This window comes from Pinus tabuliformis, chromosome 3_2 (assembly GCF_031772625.1).
Source record: "Pinus tabuliformis cultivar Carrire ecotype Pingquan chromosome 3_2, CPIR1, whole genome shotgun sequence".
In the NCBI taxonomy this organism is placed as follows: Eukaryota; Viridiplantae; Streptophyta; class Pinopsida; order Pinales; family Pinaceae; genus Pinus; species Pinus tabuliformis.
In genome coordinates this window covers 1,092,377,065-1,092,401,805 of record NC_142302.1, presented here as the reverse complement: position 1 = coordinate 1,092,401,805, position 24,741 = coordinate 1,092,377,065, and the positions used below count along the sequence as shown (strand labels likewise).

Genomic DNA, 24,741 nt, shown 5'->3' with positions numbered 1-24,741 from the left:
AGTTTGTGTTAATTATTTGTGGGGAGAAGCTATTGAAGGTTGGAAGATCTGTGCTATTGTCTTCCTCGAAACCTCAGTGACTCTTTTGCAGATTGAAGACCATTATTTGATGTAAAGAGATGATGGTGTACTTTGCGTCATTTTTAATGGATCAGTTCATATTTTTGAAGTGAAACTAGTGAAGTATCCCATGTGGGGTGAACTCTGTTATCAATTTGCTTAATATTGTTTATGATTATTTCTGTTCTATTCTCAATTTCAATTCTTTAAAATACCAATTTTAATTTGTTAAGCCAAGTTTTAACAAAATTGCTGGAAAATTGAGAAGCTTTGTATAAGAATTCAAAGTTTCAAACTAGTGTAACAAAGCAGTTTAGCACTAATTTTGGATCATCACCCCACGTACAGGAAACATGTCCTAGTCCTAGGGATACTCCAACAACACCACTTATCATGGTTCCCATATCAAAAGTTGCAAAATTGCAAATCAAACCAGCGAGCATGTTCTTCTTATAATGAGTTTGTGGATTGCATTGTTTTCTGTTGTGAGATTGAATATATATGATGTCCATTTAACTGTGTAATATAAAATGCTTTCACATCTCTTACTTTGTCTCCAACATCCTTTAAGCTTTTTGAAGTTGTATTCATGTAGGATGATATCTTATACGTAAATTTTCTTTTGCAGCTTTAGCACAAGAATTATATCAGTTAAACATGGCTAAGCACCACCCTGATCTCATCATGTGTCGTAAGCAACCAGGGATTGCCATTGGTCGTCTTTGTGAAAAGTGTGATGGTAAATGTGTGATTTGTGATTCCTATGTGCGGCCATGTACTCTTGTTCGAGTCTGTGATGAATGCAATTATGGATCCTACCAGGGAAGGTGTTCGATTTGTGGTGGTTTAGGCATTTCAGATGCATATTACTGCAAGGAATGCACACAGCAGGAGAAAGATAGGGATGGATGTCCCAAAATTGTCAACCTTGGAAGTGCAAAAACAGATCTATTTTATGAGCGCAAGAAATATGGTTTTAAGAAGAGATAGCGCTGGAGTTCTATTACCTTAATAATGTGGTGACATTGTAGTAAGTCATTTATAGACTTAGTTGTTACCTTAGGATTCTAGGTTAGTGGTTTTTGGATATGTATAAGTGGTATAATAGTAATTGTACCAGAAGTAGTCAGATAATATATCTATTGAAACTCCAACTCAAACTGGCTTGTAGTATTTTAGCACCTGTGCTTGACAGATTTTAAATCTTTTAACTATTAGTGTATTTTGCACTGAAAGGAGAACTGACCTTGCTCAGGGAACTATGGCTTTTGCCACTGTTGAACATATTACAAATGTATGCCTTGATTTAATATTTATATTGTCACAGTCATATGTTTAAAAGTAAATACTAAAGGTTAAACTTGGTTGCTCAGCGCTCAATTTACTTTAGGTCCTATTTCCTTATATTTTATGGAGTGGTTATGTTGTCATGAGTAAATACTTTGGCTTTGGTCTAGCCTTATTTATAAAGCTACCAGACTCCAACTGAAATAATGTACACTTTGAGAATTCATGTCTTCTCCTTTTTGAGCAGTTATAAAGAGATCCCGTTGCCAATTGTCTTTTGGAGTAGTTTAATAGTCATCATTGACTTTGCCACTGTACTTTCAGAACTAATCATAACTTTCATAAAGAACCATGTTCTGTGTATGGATTATCTCAAATTCGTCTGATTTTACTACAATTTAACTTTTGTCTTCAAATAGTATATAAATCTAATGTGATGATTGCAAACAAACTCAAATTTCTTATCAACAAAGACAACTTCAGGGAAAGAATGAGGCTATATCAAGAGATATGCAAGTGGTGAGTAAGAAGCTGGGTGTTGTATTATAGATTATTGTCATCGGTGCATGCTTCAAACAGGACCTTATGCAGAATGTTTCTAGCCTATTATCCATAACAATGGATTCAAGCGTCAGTCTTTTTATTATCCTTCACACGGCATTTGTTACAGGTTATTTTCACCTTACAATGTTTTAGGAAGCTGTGAATGTTGTCTCTATTATATGAACATAGTTGAACGCCTAATGAACACATTTATAATGCTATTATAGATTATTATTGCTAGTAAATTAAACACAATAATCACACTTTTGACTAAAAACTTAAGAAGTGCTATACAGGCTTGCTTGATGCCTAAACAGATCACATTCAACTAGTAACTTTGAAGAAAGAATAATATCAGTAAATTTTATATAGAATAAATCATTTACTAAGAGCAACAAGATTATTCAGGATAGATCGGTGAATACTTAATTCTGCTCAAATTTATTTACACTTGCACAAAAACATTCAAATAACAAAGGGAAATATAAATGTGAAAGAGATGGAGGCCCGACATTGCTTTATAGTATATGGATCACACAACGGTTTCCTAAAATCGTACATATTTTATTGTTTGAACTTTGAAGAGTTGCCATTCAGATTTTTAAGATTGTTGTTTCTTTTTGTTTTATTAACTATTTCCTTTTAACTTTTCCCAGGTTCTGTGTCGTGGAACTCATCCATTCCTAAATTTGAAAAAAGGAAAAAATCATAAAACAAAGGGAAATGACAGTTAGTACCAGAACCTTCCAGGAAATGTCTAGGCAACATTTGTTAGCATAGGAAAAATCTGGGAAAGTGTTCCCCAGATGTTTCCTAGGCATTTCTATACCTTTTTTTGTAGCATTTCCTGTATGGAAATGAAGACAAATTCAGATGTTTTTAGTTACATAAAGCATAATATTGCTTGTATAACATGCTGGCTGGGTTGTGGCCTGGTGGTAAGGATTGGAGCACTAACTGCTGCAAGACCTGGTTTCAAAATTCAGTCTGCTTGGCTAGGATGATAGCCTGACGAAGACTCTGGAGTGGCATTCTCCTGCTTCTTCTTCTTCTTATATATAGAGAGAGAGAGAGAGATTACAGTCTAGTACATGAATGTAAAAGAACTACCACATGAAAAATATATAAAGTAAAATTCAGATGCATTATATAATCCCCAAAATATACAGTATCCTACAATAATAAGTTTATGAATGAGGAGAATAATTACGGGTTAGATTTGTCAATGCCTAAAATAGAAAAATGACTAAACTATATCAAGTTTAAATATGACTTATTTTAATAGTCTGCTACAATACTAATCTGTGACCAAGTTTATGGGCAAGGATGATCACCTTCGATCTGCACTGTTTAGAGAACACATTGAAAAGACTTCGGAAAATGTCAACAAATGTGGAAGCCCCTTGAATCTACTCTAAAACACAGGGAAAGCCATGGAAGGGAAACTTGACATGTGGAGGGAAATACTATATGTTCAGGAAGGAAACATGAGATTATTATTTTATTTTATAAGGTTCTTTTTGTCAGGGGAGGGTGGGCAACCATCATTGACTGCGGGACATAAATATTCGGTTGTTTTGCTTTGATGTATCAAAAAGATTTTGAGGAAGAGTAGGCAAAAGGTAGAGGTTATTTCATTTTTCGATACTGTTGTAAATGCCTCTTTTCATATCTGCAGTATTCTATTTTGTTTTAGTTTCCATACAAACAGTTGAGTTGGAAGGAACTATATTGCTCCTTTAAATGCCTTCACCCACTTTTAGATATCTCAGTGTCATTGCTTGAAAGTAGGTTTGTCATGTATGTATGCCTAAGATTGATTACAATTGATTAGATGACTTCAGTAGTCAAATCTCTCGACTGCAATCATGCTCGAGTCTTAATGGTTAAAGAGGGAACCAAAGAAGCCCATTAACTAAATTGTCACTGTCATTATTTGGATTTGTCAGTTTGTCAAGGAGACTATCTGATTCCCATGGGTGCTTAGCCTCATATTAGTCTTGTATTTTAAGGAATTGCACTGCATTCATTTTTTTTTGCATTGCTTCAATTTGCTGATGCTAATGTGATATGTGCTGTGTATTTGGTTCTTGCCAGTTTCTTCCCCCTAGGGCCTTCCCTATTGTAGGCAAAGTTCAAACTGTTGATTTCCGGATGATGTTCTTCATTACCCCTATTAAACTGTCACTGCTGATATTCGTCCATGGTGATGAGGTTTTCACTTGTCTATCTCTTTGATTGGAAACTATCTACATTATATTCAAGCTGATCCTGTTTAGATTGATTTATAGGAAATCTGGGAACTCTACTCGGGAGGTAATTGAATAAGAAATTTGCATTTTTCTGACTTTTAGATGGGTGTCACTGCATGTACAATATATATCCAGGCTTACAATTTGTTATTAGAAAGTGGATTCTCCACATGGCACAAATTAAACCATGAAATTAAATTCCAATGCTTGTATGTTCAGCAGTAATGGAACATTTTCCAAATCCTAGAGGCAACCTCAAATACGATAAGCACAGAGAATTTGACAATCCGATTTCAATCCACGGAGTGTTTCTTGATGATTACATGCATGATTGTTATTCTTAATTTTGATGGAGAAATTTCACAGTAGATATTGACCACATCCATGTCCCGCTATTAGGAAGCATTGGTTTAAGTATTTTCAATGTTGCTTTATGGATTTATGTGAATGCAACATCGTTTGGGGGATTGAACTTGTCAACTACTGCTTCTTGCCCCTTGTTTCCATACTCTTAAAGCTATACTTGGACTCTATCAACATACAAATATTTCTTTACTGTTGTTTTCTAAAATTTACTGGAATATATTACTTCTGAATCTGTGATATAATCAAAATAGATTGCTTCTTTTTCTTTGTGTGTTAGTATTGTGAAAATTTATTTTGTAATTACTAATTATTCTCGTGTTCTCATTCTGCAGGCATTTGAAGCAAAGCAAATAATGGCTAGCATTTATAGCCTGTTTATCATTAATAAATCTGGTGATCTGATCTTTTACAAGGTAGATTTTACTGCTAATTGACCCATACGGTTCAATTATATTCATGGTTTCTTGATATTGTTACAAGTTGGTCTCCCATGATCTGCACCACAGCTTTATATAGTGCATGAAGAAGAGATGTTAGCATGCAATGCAATGTGCATTGCATATAGCAAATGCATCATTCTTGGACTGTGAAGGAAGTGGTTAGTCATTCTTCCAATTGGATGTCTCAATGAGGGGATGGAGTAGGATCATTAAACCTCCCAAACAACTGAAACTCATATGTTCAATACCAGTCGATGGTCATAGCCTTTCTTCATGTGGTCGAATTTCATATTATGCTGGTTCAGCAAGTTGTGCTTCCAATGCCTGTCATACCTATCATCACTCATAATGTGATAAATGATGATTTGGTCATTTAATACCTCAAATGTCATCGAATACCAGTACAGTTATTTAAGGCTAACATTATTTAAGGCCTCTGAGGCTCGATTGATTGATTCATAAAATATGAGAGTCAATAAAGGTAGAGCCATTGTAGCATATGATCACCAATTATATGGACACAATTTAAGGTTCACGATAATGCAATTAGGTAAGGATGCATCTTCCTCTTTCTGCATTATTATGGTAGTTTCAACTTTCAACTTTCATGGAAGAGAGCGCAGTAACAGGGCTTGTGACAAGGCTATTTCCATAGATAGGACTTGCAAGTTATAGTTGAAAAAATAACCTGATTTGCATAGTGAGTTCAGTGTCTGTGACAGGCTTCATGTATTATATGGACATTTCCAAGATGATTGGATTGCTCAATCAGGAAAACAATCTATGGTTTTGTATTTTTTCTATTAGATTTTTTTTAATATATATATATATATATATATATTTTTTTTTTTATGTTGATTCTTACTAAACATTTTTTAAAATAGGGCTTACCACTTGAGGTGTTGAAAAATCACAAAAATTATTAAAACATAAATTCCTTCAATATGTATCTATGTTTAGTCTATGTATAACATGCTCAGTTTATCCTCTTGGTCATCATATTCATCTTGATTCCTAACAATGTTTGAGTGGGTACAACGTTTTCTGGTCAGTGATGCTTATTATCGAATGTGATTTTCATTATTTGGATATTTGTATGGTCACTATCTCCCATTCAGTATCATGATGACATAAGCTGCAACAATGACTCTCACAATGCGTCTCTGACCTACTATGCATGCATAACCATAACCATAACAATACATGCATAACAAACATACAGACACTAACATGCATAACGAACACATATATAACTGACATGTATGCATGACAAACACATCCCAACAACAACATCATCAACCTCTACATGACGACGCAACTATAACAATGACCATCACCGTGTAAACATATCAAGCACATATACAACCTTCATGTATGCATGACAACCACATTCTGCCCATCAAGTCCAAGGGTTGAACTATGCTCTGATATCACTCTGTAACACCCTTCTTCCACACTTACCCAAGGTTATTGGTCCATCGGGGTAAATATGTGACGAAGAGTTACTATGATATGACTCAACCTCCTAGATCACCTTAAGGAAGTGGAATTGACAAACCAAAACCTTACTAACCTTCCTCAGGAGCTATAAGACCCACAAGAGCTAAACCACCCCTCCAGGTGCCCAAACCTTGAGTCAGATTGTTTTTTCACTAACAAAACTCCTAGTCACATGCACAAACCTGCATCCATGCGATTGTAGGCCTCTAGTCCTCCCATAAGACTGCAAGGGAGAGACTATAGTCTTTTTCAGCCAATTATGTGCCTACTACCACGAGATTTGAGCCACTTTTTCAGGGCTAGTCTCCACACCACTGCCCAAAACTTGATGAGACTTTCCAAGGCAAAAAATGACACCAAAACAAAGCCTCTAACACAAAACTTGATCAAGAACTTGACCTAACCATTACTGTCATTTTGTCAAACACACGATGAACATGAAATCTACAGGTCATATATACACATTTGAACATAGGGGTCTCATACATATTTGAGAATCATCAAGAAGGTCTAATGACCTCTCATATTATCTGAAACAACATCTATTAGGTTATGCATTCGATAACCAATCGCATATTCATCAAACATTTCAAGAGACATAAACAATATGCATCATATAACCAACTAATAACCAACATATAACCCAACAATAACCAACATATAAACCATGGAAACTCGTCCATAATGTCACCATCATAATCAATACATATGCTCATAGATCATAATAGAAAATGTCTCTTATTAACATTTGAAAATTCCAACTTAGTCAGGTACTTCCACGTACCACTCAACCATAGACTGAGTTGAACCAAATCTTTCTTTCAACCAATCACCCCTGTGCCATATTCCAAACATGAATGTGGGATCTCATGAAACAAATCAACTAAAATCAAACCAGAGCTTCTAACGGACATACCACCTCAACCCTCATCCAGTGATTCCACCTAACAGTCAGACATCACTAACCATCACTAGATCGATCTCTACCCAAGCTGTCTAGGGCTTCAGAGTGTTTGTTCCAACCCGGCTCCAAGACTAGTAACTCAACCCACATTTACCGTTGGGCTTCCAGAGTGTTTGACCAACCAAGGGTCCAAGACTAGTATCTCAATCCACAATTGTCGTTGGGCTTCCAAAGCATTTGTCCAACCAAAGATACAGGACTAGTAACTAAACCCACCAAGGGCTCCAACGAATTTTTCCAACCGATGCTTCCAGGACTAGTAACTCAACACAAGTTGTTATAGGACTTCCAAAGCGTTTCCAACCAAGGCTTCTAGGAACTAATAACTCAACCCACAACATAAGGAACATGAACACCAAATAGAAAACAAAAGGGAAAACCTAAAACACCATAACTATCCAAGAAATGGGAAGGCTAGGCAAAACCACTGTCAATCCAGGCAATCTTCCACGCCAATGACAACTCATAACCAAGAAACCACATGCATGTGCCATGCATACAAAGACTACTAAAGAAACCATACATGCAACTCAATATCTACAATGCAATCCAACTGTAGTCATTGATCCACTAGTTCCCTTGTGCTCTCCCACTATTCCTTTACCTTCCTTTTCCAAAGCCAAAGTATGCCACCATGTTCCAAGAATGTTCCGAGACAAGAGTAAGAGAGAGAGAGAGAGAATAGATAGAGAGCTCCAAGCTAGAATTGATAAAAGTTTGTGAATTGATCCTCAAAAGCCTTTTTATCATTAAGATCTATAATTTCTTCAATTTCCTCTTCACATGCAATATGTGACCTTTCACCTTCCTTTTTTCCTAATTTTCCATTATTTTCATAAATAAATTCCAATTAATACCTCATTGCCTTTGCCAATTTCCTTAACCATAATAAACCAAATGAACACCTACTAAGATATTTTTCCCAACATTTAGCTTGGAATACGTGTCCCATGACCTTGGTCTTATTTTGCCTTTATTACATGAACTTTTAATCCGGGGTTGTTATAAGGACAACATTGTCACCCAGATTTATTGGGCCATTTAAAATTATGGAAATAATTGGACATATTTCCTATCATTTTGCACTGTCACCTCACTTGCATAAAATTCATAATGTTTTTCATGTATTTGTATTAAAACACTACATAGCTATGAATCTCATAAACTTCAATGGAAGGAACTACAAGTATTGGACGAGGGAATTGTCATGGTTGCACAATTACGTATACTAGATCATAAGGTCTGACAACTCAGGTGTTGCCTGGTGGACCAAGCTAAGGTCCAGTGGGATAAGTATAGTCCTAGATATGCTACATGGGAAGACATAGAGACCATGCGTCAAAATTATCTCTGGTTTTTTTTTTTTTTTTTGAAGCACTTGAAAGTTTATTTTGTATATCCTTACTTTTGTTAGCCATATTCATGAGACTATCATTTTGAGCTTATCTGTAACTGAAGAGTTACACATAAGACTATAATTTCAAATGATTATGTTTTTTCATGTATGCTTGACTAAATGTGCACATATTGTTGGTACATGGATACCAATGTGAATTATGTTATGAATGAGGTTTCTACATATTATGTTTTACTTATGAGTATGCATGATTGTGTTAAAGGCCATAGATTTCTTATTATTGATGAGATGGATATAATTATAGTAATCACACTTGATTATTTGATGTGAAAGTTAATTTGTAGGTATATTGGCTAGATGTAGCCAAGTTATGTTATACGAACTTAAAAACCAATATCATAAATGTCAACAAAATATGAATGTTGGGAAATTGTTATTTGAATATATTTTGGTTACGAATCTATCGATGTTTATGTTATGATGTGTCGACAAATATTTATGTTGCAAATGCTATCATTATCTAAACCGATTACGTGATGACAAAACTCTAAGAACAATTGAGGCTTAATGAGATTCCATGTTAGGGTGTTAACCCTAGTCCTATTAGGAGGGGTGGAGGTGCTTCCCTCTATTTATCTTCCGAAACTTGGAGTCATGGGAGGATTGTCCAAGTCACTCTCCCTTAAACGTGTGATGACGACTGTGAAATGACTACTAGGGAAGTTAGCTCGATGTAGTCGATGCTTCCACCCTTAGGGTTTTATGGATAGTTAGGTCAGTGTAGCTAACGTTGTGGCATATTCCAATAGAGGATGGATAAGGAGGGGGTGGAAGAGATTATGGTGGATAGGATGATTCTAGGATAGCTTCGTAACTCTGCTTGGGCAGGGTATGGTTATTAATGTTGCAACCAACAAATTATCAAAGTACAAATTCTAAATGTCATCACATTATAATTGAGAATATAATCAAATAATTGTTAATATACTATATAAAGCCTAACTTTAGGACAAAGTTTTCTTAAAGAGGGTTGTGTGTAATGACCCATCTTGAGTTATCAATGGAATATGATTATTAACATGTATACAAGGCATGTGTATGTTAGCTACATATGCACACATTGCACTAGTATACATAACAATTTGACTATATAAAATGTCTAAATGTATGGAAAATGAATTAATTATTAAATGCATTAATTAATATCCTAATTATCAAATATTACAATAAAAAAGGTTAAGTTAATTTCCTTAATATTATTTTAATTAAATAATAAATTATTATTATAATAATAATTGAAGAAGACATGCCCATGTATGTTAAAGGAGAAAGGGAAGAACTCTATAAAGATCCTCGACTTAAGTTGGTTGACAAAGTACAATAAACTTCATTTAATATATTTAATTAAAAGAAAGGATAACTGACTCAAGGAAGATTATATAAATGATTTTGGATAAGAACGAATTGGATTGGGCCGTATGAGGGTGGGGTCTCTTCAAAGGGAAGAAACCTTCTTCATAAAACAAAATCCAAAATGGGAAGGAAGGACCTTTTTTTTACATGGAAATTTGGGTTGGACCGGACCGGGGCATGAGGTGGGTGGGGAGATTTGAGAATTTTGGGAGACAAACTTTGTGAGTTGCGGGAGAATAGAGTATGAGCCTTGGGGCTCAATATTTTGATGATTCACCAATGTAATTTGGGCACTATTCTTGGAGTTTTGGGCATAGGGGCTAGAATGCTTTGGTCATTGAAGTCTTATGGGTCTCAGAGTCGGAGAGGCTTGTCCCAAATTAGTTGGTTGGAATCAGTTGGGTTGGAAGTGAAGTGAGAGCTTAGGACTTGGATTTAGCCAAGGGTTGACATAAACTAGGAGAAACAAGGTATGAGGGGATGTTTAATTTGGTATGTCTAGAAATGAACTTGATTGTGAATGAAATTTGTTAAAAAAAAAAGGAAAGCTTAGTACTAGGTCTTCCAAGATCCCTCCTTCATGACCATGGACATTAGAGAAAAAATGGTGTGGTGGTTGATATCTTGAAAAGAGGAATGCTGGAGAAAGGTCATTAGATTCAAATATTTCTCCACGGATTGATTAATTTGCTAGGAATCCCCTTCTTATGTTTGTGGGGGATCTGCAATTTGGAATCTCATATCTTTAACTTCCTTTTAAATAAAGAGCATTTAAGATGGATATTAGAAGATGACACACTCGTCAATGTATGGCACAGTGGGATCCTTATATTCCCTCCTTTGGATCGAAAATAGCTACTTTGTCCCCTTTACAACTGGTTAACATCTCAAGGAAAGCATTCAATAGCTGATATCTCTCGATGGACTAGTCATGGAAGGTGGTCAGGTTGGGACCATCATTCTATATTGAGGCCTCTGAGAAATGATACTCACTTATTAGAAACTCATCTAACTATTTGTGCTCCTAGACACAAGGTGTTGTTTTTCCACAACCCTGGTGTCCGGGATAAAATCCCAAATCTCTAACTCTACCAAACCAAGAATCACAACGAAGCTACTTTCCAAAATGGAATATAAACAATAGTAAATCTACTAGTGCACAAAATATAGACAACTTTTTACAAGAAATTTACAACAACCCAAATTTGTTATATTAATCAACCTAAATAATACAACAGTCTAGGGCTCCTATACGAGGTATAATGGCCTTCAAATGTACACTAGTACAAAAATACAAAAATGGGGCTTGGTGTCAATCCATCGACAAACAATATACCCTCAATAAGATACTCTAACCATCTAGTTGATGTAGAGCTCCTCACAACTACCTTGGTTGTACTTTGTACCTTCCCAGTCCTTAGGCTCTTGTTTTGGAGCACTGCCTCTATCAACAATCCAAGTCCATCTGACCACTGAATATCGGCTATCCAATCTGCTCACTAGTTGTGCCTTAGTTCATCAAGGACACAACACATCGAGACTCTTGTTGCGTTATTTACAACTCCATTTGTGAACGACTCACAATTTCTTATTGCTGCTCCTCAGCTACTCATGGACTTCAGCGCACTATGGTCTTCCTGCAATGCTCAATGAAGACAAACATAGGGCATGAAGGGCTGCCACCTATCACTGTAAGATGTCCATCTCCCACAATGAACACGAGCTAGGAGGACTGTCCATCATCTGTTGTAGAAGTCCTTCTCCACACACAAGTCTAGGGCTTCTCAACTGCTCTTATGGTTGATCAAACCTTGAGCTCAACTACTACCACTCTGGCAACCATATAAGTACATGAATATGGTGCACATCGAGCTCCAACTTGGGCACTATCATGCTGTCCTCCAAGAGACCATAAATGCCCAATCCACGTTCACACTTAGTCCACTCTCACGCTGTCTTCCAACAGACCACGGGTGACCAATGTTGTTGTAGCATTTTCTCTTGGTTAGGGCATCCGCACTCCTAAGAAACCCTCCTCTTGGCTACTAACAAACTCCATCAAATTATCCTCTCCTACGACACTACATCCTCTACCATTCAACCAATCAAGATGACATTTGCAACTCCTTGTTGTTGCCTTCTTGACCTTGATTTATGTGCATACACAAGACTAGTTAGGGAACGCAACATCCCTAAACCACTACTCCAAAACTACACTTCCCTTGTCCAAACTCCTCCCTCCTTTTTTGTCACTATCTTGGCTTCTAAAAACACCTTGGGCACCTTCACAAGGCTTACTGTACAAGACAACTGCTCTAGCAACTAGGGTTGCCTCTAGGCACAAGAAAACTGTTGTTCGGAGCGTCACCACCCTTTGTACACCTACTTTGTTGCTAGAGATAAATGTGGCCCCTTGAGAGCCTCCTCCACAAGGCCTCATGGCCCCCAACCCTTCTCCAATAACTCTTGTTTTCTACAACAGTGTGTGGCCACCTATAACAGAGATCCCACACACAAATATGCACAAAAAATACTCCAAAAACCTTACCTTTAATTGCGGCTAGGACCTGCAAGAAACTTGTACTCCATTCAAGGGATAAATTACCCTAAATCATCCTCCTTTCCTCCACGCAAGGTGTCTTAGAGTTGCAACTTTGCTGCTCAGAAATCTGCACCTTCAACAAAAGTATTGTAACACCCTTCTCCCACATCTACCCAAGTAACCGACCAATCGGGGTAAACATGTGACGAAAAGTTACTATGATATGATCTAACTCCCTATGTGTCAGTTAAGGAAGTTGAACCAGCGGAACACATCACATAGACCTTCCACATCAGCAACAAAACTCCCAGGAGCCATCCCACCCAATCAAGTAACCAACCCTTGAGACCAACTGAAGATTTAATGCATCAAACCCCTAGAGGCTCCCTTGATATGGACAAGGGTGCATCTGGGAGGCTCTAAACACACCCATAGCAAGGGAGAGGGAGCGTCTGGGAGGCTCTAAACACACCCATAGCAAGGGTAAGGGAGCATCTAGGGACTTTTTTCCCCCGTGTTGTGCCTACGACTCTGGTATTTGTGCCACTTTTTCAGGTCCAGAGCCCAAGTCACTACCCAGAACTCAACGACGTCTTCATAAATGAAATTTCACAGCAGAGCAAAGATACATTTGCAAAAACATCAACAAGTACTACACTGGACCCCTACTAGCCATGAGAGGCATTTTGTCAAACATATCACAAATATGAAATCTACGGGTCTTACCAACAGAGTTGAGCATAGGGTTCTCATACTTATTTGAGATTCACTACGAGGCATTGTTTCCTTATCACATTAGTTGCATTATCATTTATTAGGCCACAGATATATTTTTCATTCATTTACAATTAAAAACATGATGAGATCCATACATAGCCATCGTCATAATACATGTCCATAACTAGCATAATAACAACAAAAATACCAAGGAAACAACAACCATATAATCCACATATAAACCAGTATAATACTTATAACATACCAAGGAGAAAGAGAGCTCTTATTGATGATTGCATAGGCCGATCAGGTATGGGACGTCCAGGAACCACCCAACCATAGACTAGGCTAAACCAAATCTCTCTTTAGCTAGTCAGCTCCATGCCATATTCCAAGCATGAATGTGGGATCTCATGGAACAATCAATCAAAACCAAATCAGGGCTTCCAGAGGCCAAACCACCTCAATCCATCAAACAGTGATTCCACCTCACAGTCGAACATCACAAACCATTGCCAAAATGGTGTCTACCCAAACCTTCTAAGACTCCGGAGTGTTTGTTCCAACCAAGACTTCTAAGACTAGCAACTCAACCCACAGTTGTCGTCAGGCTTCCAAAGTGTTTGTCCATTCAGGGCTTCCAAGACTAGTAACTCAACCCACCAAGGGCTTCCAGAGTGTCTGTCCAGCCAAGGCTTCCAAGACTAGTGACTCAACCCAAATTGTAATAGGGCTTCCAGAGTGTTTGTCCAACCAAGGTTTAGAGGAACTAGCAACTCAACCAAGGCTTAAGGAAACATGAGAACCAACCAGAAAAACAAAGAAATGAACCCACAACACCATGGCTATCCCAGAAATGGCAAGGCTAGGCAAATCCATTGTCAATCTAGGTAATTCGCCATGCCAATGACAGATCATAACCAATAAACCACATGCATGTGACATGCATGCCAAAACAAGCAAACCATACACGCAACTCGGTACCTGCGAAGAACTCTAGTTGTAGTTGTTAATCCTGATGTCCTCTTGTGCTTTCCTACTCTTCCTTTGCCTTCTTCCTCCAAGAATCCAAGTATGCCACACTCTCCAAGAGTGCTCTAAGAAAACTATAAGTGTCCGTGAGAGAGAGAGAGAGAGAGAATAATGAGAGAGTTCCAAAATTGAACTGACAAAAGGTTACACTGACCAAGCCTGCCCACTAATCCTCATAAGCCTTTTTATCAATGAGGCCTCTATTGTCTTCATTTTCTATTATTTTCCTTCATTTTCATCCTCAAATGCAACATGTCACCTTTCACCTTCATTTTCTCTTAATTTCTATTATTTTCATAAATAAATGTGGCAAAAATGTCATTTTGCCTTTCCAAAGCCTTTTCCATTGCCTTTGTCAAATTCCTTTAGCCATAATAACCAAAATGAACACCCACTAGGATGTTTCTCCCACCATTCAACTTGGAATATGTGTTCCATGACCTTGGTCTTATATTTGTTTTCATGGATTTTTAACGAGGGCTGTTATAGAACCCTCCCCTTTGGGGGAACATCGTCCTCAGTGTTCAATGACACCTATAACCAGCAAGATCAATGAAAAAAACGTATTGCCCATGGAGCTTTATAACATAGCTCGTTGTAGTATTTACAATGACCATCTGCTAAAACATGACAAACATATCGTTTACTAGAGCTTTATGACACAATGAATTATGGTATTTACAATAATAACCACATATACACACATACACACTTACTTCATCCAACAAATAATCATATTGCCTATGGAACTTTATAAATCCATCTTGATACAATATTTACAATAATACACACATATACACATATGAACATTTTATCAACCAACAAATAAAAGGATATGATGCTTGCATCCATAACAAGGGAATCTAGAGGCTCACACCTCCACCCTCAAAGTAATACCAGGATTCACCTCCTTCCCAGGAAGTCCAAAATCCACTGCAAGGTCAAATCTACATCCAATGTCCAGCGCTACAATCTAGCACCACTTATCCTCTCAGTGAACAGTTACTGGCTCATTGTTCCAGGGAACACTCCCAATGTGCATTTGATTCTATCTGGCAATGCTAATGACCCAAATAGATATATCCCGACCTTCCCTTCTTTGTTACATAGTCCCTCAGGCAATCCAGTCACCCCCTTCCGTGTAGTCACACACCTTCCAAGTTCTGCTGGCGCCCCCATCCCGGGGATTCCATTCCTCGGCAAGGTTTTCTCACATTGGAAGGTCCAAAACCAAGGCATATCCGGCCTTCAAAACCATCATATCAGTCATAGCATGCTCATGGAAATCATTGGACACTATTGGGTACCAGTGTCCCACAATGGCCCTACTCCTAAATGCTTTACCAACATGTTGTTGTCTGTTCCAATTCCTTCTATTGTTGTTGCTAATGCTTGCCGTCAATTTCGACCACCCAACCGGGCATTTCATGCTTTCCTATATCAAACAAATAATTTCCATTAGATTTAAAATAAACTGAAATAACTTCAAATCATATCTCATTGGTGGCCCATCACTAAGGTATACTTTCAATTCTATTCGCTTCCTGTCACAAGTCAACTAGCATCTTTGACCAAATCATCATGTATAAACATATCACATCAAGTTAGCTCAAAACGCAACCATCATAGATAAAAATCATAAATCACATGTAACCATCATAAACCAAAATCATAGATCACATGTAATCATCATAAACCAGAATCATAAATCACATGCATAATAAAAATGAAATAAAATATTGATACTTATCCTTTAATCAACCCTTAGCTTCTACCTTTGTCCTTACTCTATACGCACTTTGGATCGGTTACCACACTCGAAAAACACCTAGTGCCTTCTCCCCAACCATGTGCACATACACATAGTGTGCATCACACACATACTACACACGACATACAACACCATGAAATACATGCACCTATGCCTTACATACAACACATACACTTACACCCAACATACAACACAACATAATACATACGCCTACGTTCGATGTACACCACAACACAATACATACACCTACACCCAGTGTACAACACAACACATATGTGTACACAGAGTACAACACAATAAATACACACGTCACGATACCACGACTACACAATGCTCATACATAGTACTGCATGCCCGCAACACAGCATGTACGACATGCACACAATAACACATGTACATCAGTACCCTATGTACAACATGTATACAGTACCACTTGTACACAACACCACCTGCACAAAGTGTGCACAGAATCACATGTGCACGACACCACCTGCACAACGTGTACACAACGCCACATGTACACAACACCACATGTACATGACGCCACATGCACGACATGTACACATCACGACCTGCACACAACACCACATGTACAACGTGTACACAACACCACATGTACAATCACACACACAACACCACATGTAGATAACACCACATGCACACAACATCGTATGTATATAACATTGCATAAACAACATGTACATAGCACCATATGTACACAGAACCGCATATCCAACACGCTCACAACACCATATGCACACAAACACCACATATCCATCATGTGCACAGTTAATATGTACATAACGCTGCATATCCAACATGTACCTAGCGCCATCTATACCCAACACTGCATATGCAATATTCACACAACACTATATGTACCACCATGTACATAACATTGCATAAACAACATGTACACACACTATATAGACAACATCGCATGCGCACAACATCACAGATGCAATATGTACAACATATACAACATATGCACAACAATAGTACCACACATCCAAAACCACATCGTCTCTACCAAGCAACCTTGCTTCCAGTGTCTCTCTACCATCCATGCTTATCCAAGCATGCCACAGACCATACTGCTTTCATTTCGATGATATATCCCTCGGCCTAACATGTCCATAACATAAACATACTATAATAACATAATATCAATTCATATCCACATTTTACTGACCTCATAGATTTGTCAGGGCTACTCTTCCCACTTGATTCCTCGTAAGACCAAGCACCTCTTCATGCCATTCACCAACATAAGCAATCATTCCTCCACAAGAATGATCCTTGGTGACCCTGTTAGACAACAGCATACATACGTACATACATGTATACACATAAACATCAACATAAAACAATCATGATCCCTAATGAAATTTTCAGATAACAACGTACATACATACATATATGCATATAAACATTAGCATAAAGCAATCATGATTAAGACATATTTACTAAATGTCATAAGGTTAAGGTTAAGAGGACCCCTTTTTCTGTGCACAACCTGCAAAACATTGAGAACCTAACATAGCCATGGAGTTGGATGCCTCACATCCATTCACTTTACCTTTCCTGTTAGATTTCTCATGATTGTCCTGCCACCATCCATTTATACTAATGGAGCCAACCAACTTAGCCGACTGTCATACTCTTACCTTTAGCTGCCCTTACACATGTACTGACTTCGTTCAAGCCTTTCATTACCTATTGAATTCCACACATCTCTCCCAGAGCTCCATCAACTTTCTTCTTTCCCAACCAATTCCTAAGACCCTCAAAACATAAAAAGCAAGAACAAGAAACAAACAAGAAGAAAATCATGAAAATAACAATATGACACCTTAAATAAAGTGGAATAACTATGCACGAGACATAAATAAGTCACAATCAAATGCAACAAATCACAAAAGACCAAAAGCACAAGACTAACAACAAACACCATGACTCAATCCCCATGTTTCCCAGTGCTTTAAGGAAAATCCCAAGCTGAGCCTTCTTCACGACTTCATGGAAGTCTCTTTTTCCATGCAATCCCTTACATCATATTGCCATAAACACATAATTGTCAGTGTATAAATAAATATAAAAATATACCAGTTAGCTTACCTCGTAGCTAAACAAATTTGTTCCATGTCTCAAGGGACTCCAATTCCCTTGACATATCTAGCTCTAACTAGAAACCAGTTGTTATACCTTTCAAACCCCTGTCCATGAATATAACACATCTCCACATAATTTCAGACAAATTAGGGTTAAGAAAACTTCTTGTATGCAAAGCACTCATTCGTTTGGAATTGCGGTCTCCAAACATAGCCAAATGAATTCTCACCCAATTCCTTTCTTTTACCTTTACCTTGTTGCAACTAAGTCTTACTATGTACTGTCACATCACCTAATGGATAGTTATATAAACAAATCAACTATTACCTTGTCATGCTAATACCAAGCATGTTTCCTACAACTGTTCACACATGTCAACAACATATAAATTACTTGGAGATCAACCTTCACCGAGTCTAAAAACCATGTCATAATCAAAATCAACTCACATTCATCAGTAATAATACATAATGCTACAATTGTCACCTACTTACACTCAAGTATATATCAGTTGTCTCAACACATGTGTTAGTACAACCATCTTAAAGTTGTAACCTCCTCCCATATCTATCCAAGTAACCGGCCAATTGGGGTAAACATGTGATGAGAGGCTACTATGATATGATTCAACCTCCTAGGTATCCTTAAGGAAGTGGAATCGACGGAAACCCATCAAACATACCTTCCACATTAGTAACAACACTCCCAGGAGCCATCCCAACCACACAGGTATCATGCCCTTAGGTCCCACTGAGTTTTTAAGTTATTAAACCTCAGAATGCTCTCGTGCTATGGGCATGCCAGCGTCCAGAGAGCTCTGGACGCTCCCACAAGCCTACATGCCTACGTCCAAAGATTATTTCCAGTAGACCTGTGCCAGAGTCCATGGGATTTAAGGCACTTTTCAAACCTAGAATTCTGGCCATTGCCCAGAACTTTTTGTAACTTTTAGAATCCATTAAACACATGATGAAAAGACTAATAAAAATAAACCAACTCCAGGACTAGGCCTAACATCCCCAACCGGAATTGACATTCTGTCAAACACTTGGCATCAATGCAATCTACACGTCTAAGATACAAGACAAAGCATGAATGACTGAAAACTCTTTTGAGACATGACAAGAAGGATCACCACCTTCTCCCTTGAACTGTTATGACATCAATTAGGTCTTGCGTTCATTATTTTAACAATTACAAGTAAATACATGAAATAACCATGACATGAACCAATCACTCAACCATGCTTATAACCAGCATAAAACCATGAAAATAACAGTTATATATCAGCGATTAAATCCACATACTAATAAGTACAAAAGCAAGAGAACTTAGCTTTTATTAAACATAGGCAAATCTGACCAAGTTCGGGACTTCCACGTACCACCCAACCATATACATGGTTAAACTAAATCTTTCTTTCAGCCAATCATCCCTGTACCATATTCTAAGCATGAATGTGGGATCTCATGGGAAAACCAATCCAAAAACAATCAAGGGAATCTAAAGGTTAAACCACCTCCACCCTTACCAATTCGTGATCACACCAAAACCGATGCTCTGATCACAAAGCCGAACCGAACTTGGAATGCCATCCAGAATCCATCACTATCCTTGAAGAATTTTTCATCTCCTTGTCTCTCTGGATTTACCGCAATCCAATCCCAGATCAATAGGCCCTAAACTGAGACACCTCCTTTAGGCTTTACCGTGTATCCGCCAAAATTGGTCAAGGATTCCTAGGCCTTTGGGAATGAACCTTGAGACCACCTCCGCCCGAAATCCATCCGGCAATTCCAAATCTCAAAACTGAGATCAACATCCCAACACACCATGCCATCCGGAAAAATGAAAGGGTAGGCTGAAAACCACTATCATAACCCAACAAAACCATGCCACCAACAGCAAGAGAACCATACACCAATGTGCAAAGTCATGCATGTCAAAGCCAACTAGGAAATAACACATGCAATATGTTACCTGCAAGTATCCTTACTAACATTGCTTAATCATGTTCTTCCTTGCTTGATCCTTGCTTTTCTTCCTTTCCCTTTGCTTGATTTTCCTTCCTTGCTCTAAAGCTAGAGTGCTCCAAGAAAACTCTAAGTGTCTAAGAGTGAGTGTGTGAGAGAGAGAGAGAGTAATGAGAGAGCTCCAAAACTGAATTGACTAAGCTTACACTAACCAAAAGCTTGCCAACTGATATTCAGAATCCTTTTTATCAGTGAGACCTTTATTTTCTTCATTTTCCATTATTTTCCTTCAATTTCCTTCTCACATGCAACCTATGACCTTTCACCTCCCTTTTATCCTATTTTCCTTTATTCTTATAAATAAGTGTGCCAAAAATTCTTTTTTTCCTTTTCCTTTGCCAATTTCCTTTAGCCATAAACACATCTAGTGATGTCCAACATTCAGCTTGGAATAAATGTCCCTTAACCATGGTATTATTTTGCTTTATTAACTTTTATTACATGGAATTTTCACTAGAGCTGTTATAGAACCCTCCCCCTTGGGGAACACCATCCTCGGTGTTAAAATACACTAAGACCTCAGCAAAACCGTTGAAAAGAAAACATACTGCCCATGAAGCTTTATAACTTAGCTCGTTGCAGTATTTATAATGAAAGACCTACTCAAAAGAAAAAAAAATCATGAAAACATAACCAGATAACAACCATACCACTTATTGGATCTTTATAACATAGCTCATTACGGTATTTACAATAATCACATATACACATATGCACATTTTCTAAACCAAAAAATAAAAGGATACGATGCCTGCATCTGCAACAAGGGAATCCAAAGGCTCACACCTCCACCCTCAAAGTAATACCAAGATTCACCTCCTTCCCAGGAAGTCTAGAATCCATTTCCACAGTAAAATTGCATCCAATGTCCAGCATTATAATCCTGCACCACTTGTCCTCTCAGTGAACAATTATTGCCTCATTATTCCAAGGTGTACTCCTAATGTGCATTTGATTCCATCTGGCAATGCTAATGACCAAAACAAATATATCATTGACCTTCCCTTCTCTACTACACAGTCCCTCGGGAAACCCGATCACCCCTTTTGTGCAGTCACTCACCTTCCAAGTTCCCTTGCATCCCCTATCTCGAGCGAGATCCATCCCTTGGCAAGGCTTTCTTGCATCAGAAATTCAAACAACCAAGGCATATACCTACCTCAAACCATCATATCGATCATAGCATGCTCATGGAAATCAATGGACACTATTGGGTACCAGTGTCCCACAATGGAACTGCTCCTAGAGTGCTTTACCAGCGTATTGTTGCATTTTCTATTTCCTTTTGTCATTGTTGCTATTGCTTGCAGTCGATTTCAACCACCTAATCGAGCATTTCCATGCTTTGTGTGCCAAGGACATAACTTCCATTAGATTAAAATAAATTCAAATCATACCTCATTGGTATCTCGTCAATAAGGTACACTTGCAATCCTATTTACTTCCTGTCACAACAAGTCAAACTAGCTTCTTTGACCAAATCATCATGTATAAATATATCACATCAAGTCAGTTCAAAACAAACCATCATAGATCAAAATCATAAATCAAAAGTAACCATCATAAACCAGAATCATAATTCACATGCATAATAAAATGAAATAAAATATTGATACTTATCATTTAATCAATCCTTAGCTTCTACCTTTGTGTTTATTTCGTGCGCACTCCGGATTGGTTTCCACACTCGACAAACACCCAATACCTTCTCTTCAGCCATGTGCACATACACGTAGTGTGAATCACACACATACAACCAAAACGACATACAACACCATGCAATACATGCACCTATGCTTGACATACAACGCATATACCTACACCCAGTGTACAACACAACACAATACATACACCTACACTTGATGTACAACACAATACATATACGTACACAAAGTACAACACAACGAATACACATGTCATGATACCACGACTACACCATGCACATACATAATACCGCATGTACACAACACAACATGTACGACATGCACATCATACCGCATGTACAACATGTACATAGTACCACCTATACACAACACCACCTACATAACGTGTACACATCATCACATGTACACGGCACCACCTGTACAACGTGTACACAACACCACATGTACATTGTACCAAATGTACAACGTGTACACAACACCACATTGATGCAGGAGCATCTGGACTTAGACAACAATGTGAAAGTCTGGTCACATGTTGTGGCTAAACAGGTTGAATTTCACTGACCTAAGTGGTCAAAAGTCAGTTTTTACCAAGAGGGTTGGATCTCTCAAGAAATGAGCTATATTTCATTATTGTAATAGTTAAAAATTGTCTTATTTTAGATTCAAAGATAAGTTGTTAGCTTAAGGGTGTGATAGAGCTTGAAAATAGAGATTGAGTTGTTAGGCAGGATTGGATTGATAAAAAGAGGAAAAATGTAATGTAGACGGATTAGTAGAGTTGAGGGAGGATTGAGGAAGCAAGAGTGAGAAATAGAGGAGGACTGCCATATTGAAACAGAGGTCTTTCAGTCATTGTAATTGAGCTGAAGGCCGAGACTCAGTAACCATTTTTATTATTATGAATAATTGATGTCGTGCATACGATTATATATTAAATCTGTGGAAACTCTTGTTTGCCTTTGTTTCTTTGTATTCGGGACAGAGTTGGTGTTTCTCTGTTTTTTCGCTTTATGATATAAAACTCTAGGTTAACGGGAATCGCAGTCCTTAATATTGTTAATCGTGTTGAAGTCTCGCAAACATTCATGACCGTAGATCAAGAAGTCAATCCAAAGGCCGAAGTCAACTGCGGGGGTTGGGATCTCTTTTACCCCATGGGGTATTTGAAGCCTCGCCGACTGTTGGATCAATTCATATCGCATCACAACTATTTGTTACAAAGGAATGGACTGCAGGCCTTGAAGAATTGTGATATGCGATAATCGCGATATCACATCGCAATGAAGCTTTGTGTGTTATCGGGCCTCAAGTCTTGAAGAATTGCGACATGCGATTGTGATATATCGCATCACAACATTCTAGTTGGAACAATAATGGGCCTCAAGCCTGGGAAAACTGCGATGGCCGATATGCGATGTGATCAGTGAAATAAATCGCATTACAACAATACAAACGAGAAAGCACCAAACCCGGAACCTTGCAACTTGCGACTTGCGATTTAATCTGGACTGTTGGATCATTTAGGTTGCGGTGTACAGTGTACCACCGAGCAATTCTATTTGAAAGGAGAAATATCATTATTTTGGGCTTTTACAAAGGCAATCCAATCAAAGAATAGAAGGTTGGACTCTAAAGGGAATTGGGAACACGGGGGCCGATTGTTGAGATTCCTTAAAACAATTGATTCCTGCGTCATTTGTGGTATTAGAGCAGAGATTAAGGTTGATTACAGTAAACATGCCGCTGAGGAGAGGCGCTGGCATAGGTCGAGGAAGACCTGAAACAAATGCAGTTCTGTTGGAGGAGATCCGGAGTCTGCGTACAAGGATGGACACAATAGAGACTGCTTAGAGGAGAACACCTGATGAAGGGGATTCCAGTGCTGCGGAAGAATCTTCTGAAGAAGAAGAAAAGGAGGAAAATGAAACTACCAAAGTTATCAAGATGTTGGCTAAAGTGGGTGGAAAACCAAAGGTGGAAATTCCTGTGTATGAAGGGAGTCCCAACGCAGAAGAGTTAATGGATTGGAGCAGTTCGGTGAACAAATATTTTGACTATGAGGAGGTTGAGAAGAAGGTGAAATTTGTAGTTACCGGATTGAAGGGTCATGCAACTATTTGGTGGGATGAGCTACAGACATCTAGAACAAGTAAAGGAAAGTCCAAGATCAAGCAATGGGACAAAATGGTGAGTAAAATGAAAGCCAAATTTATTCCTAAAGATTATCAGTTAAATCTTTTTAAACAGTTACAGAATTTAAGGCAAAAAGGAATGTTCGTTAAAGAATACACAGAAGAGTTTTATAGATTGAGTATAGAGTAGGACATGCAGAAGATGAAATGGAGAAGGTAGCCAAATATATCAATGGCTTACAATATGACATACAAGACGAGATCAACTTGTTAAGTCTGAAGACTATTGAGGATGCCTATCAAGCAAGTTTGAAGGCAGAGGAGAAGATGTTGAGAAAATAGAATCACAGGAATAGAGGAAGAAGCTCGGTAAGAGGTAGAGGAACTACCAAACCAAGGGGACAACAACATCAGCATGAAGCAGACAGTTCAAGTAGCAGACCACCACAAAGAGGGGATTTTAATAGAGGAATATTTGTGCCCAAAGGAAGGGGCCGAGGAAGAGATATTCGGTGCTACACATGTGGAGAATGGGGACATGTATCGTGGGACT

The 24,741-nt window shown here is 38.0% G+C and overlaps 1 pseudogene across 1 annotated transcript in view; it reads left to right on the top strand.

The window, feature by feature from the left end:
• The window catches only part of LOC149184480 (PHD finger-like domain-containing protein 5A pseudogene), a 37,314-nt pseudogene extending 35,874 nt beyond the window's left edge, over positions 1 to 1,440 (top strand). The window contains exon 2 of the transcript XR_016257263.1: positions 689 to 1,440. The product of XR_016257263.1 is annotated as a PHD finger-like domain-containing protein 5A pseudogene (transcript). The remainder of the gene's footprint in view (positions 1 to 688) is intronic.
• The last annotated feature ends 23,301 nt before the right edge of the window (positions 1,441 to 24,741 follow it).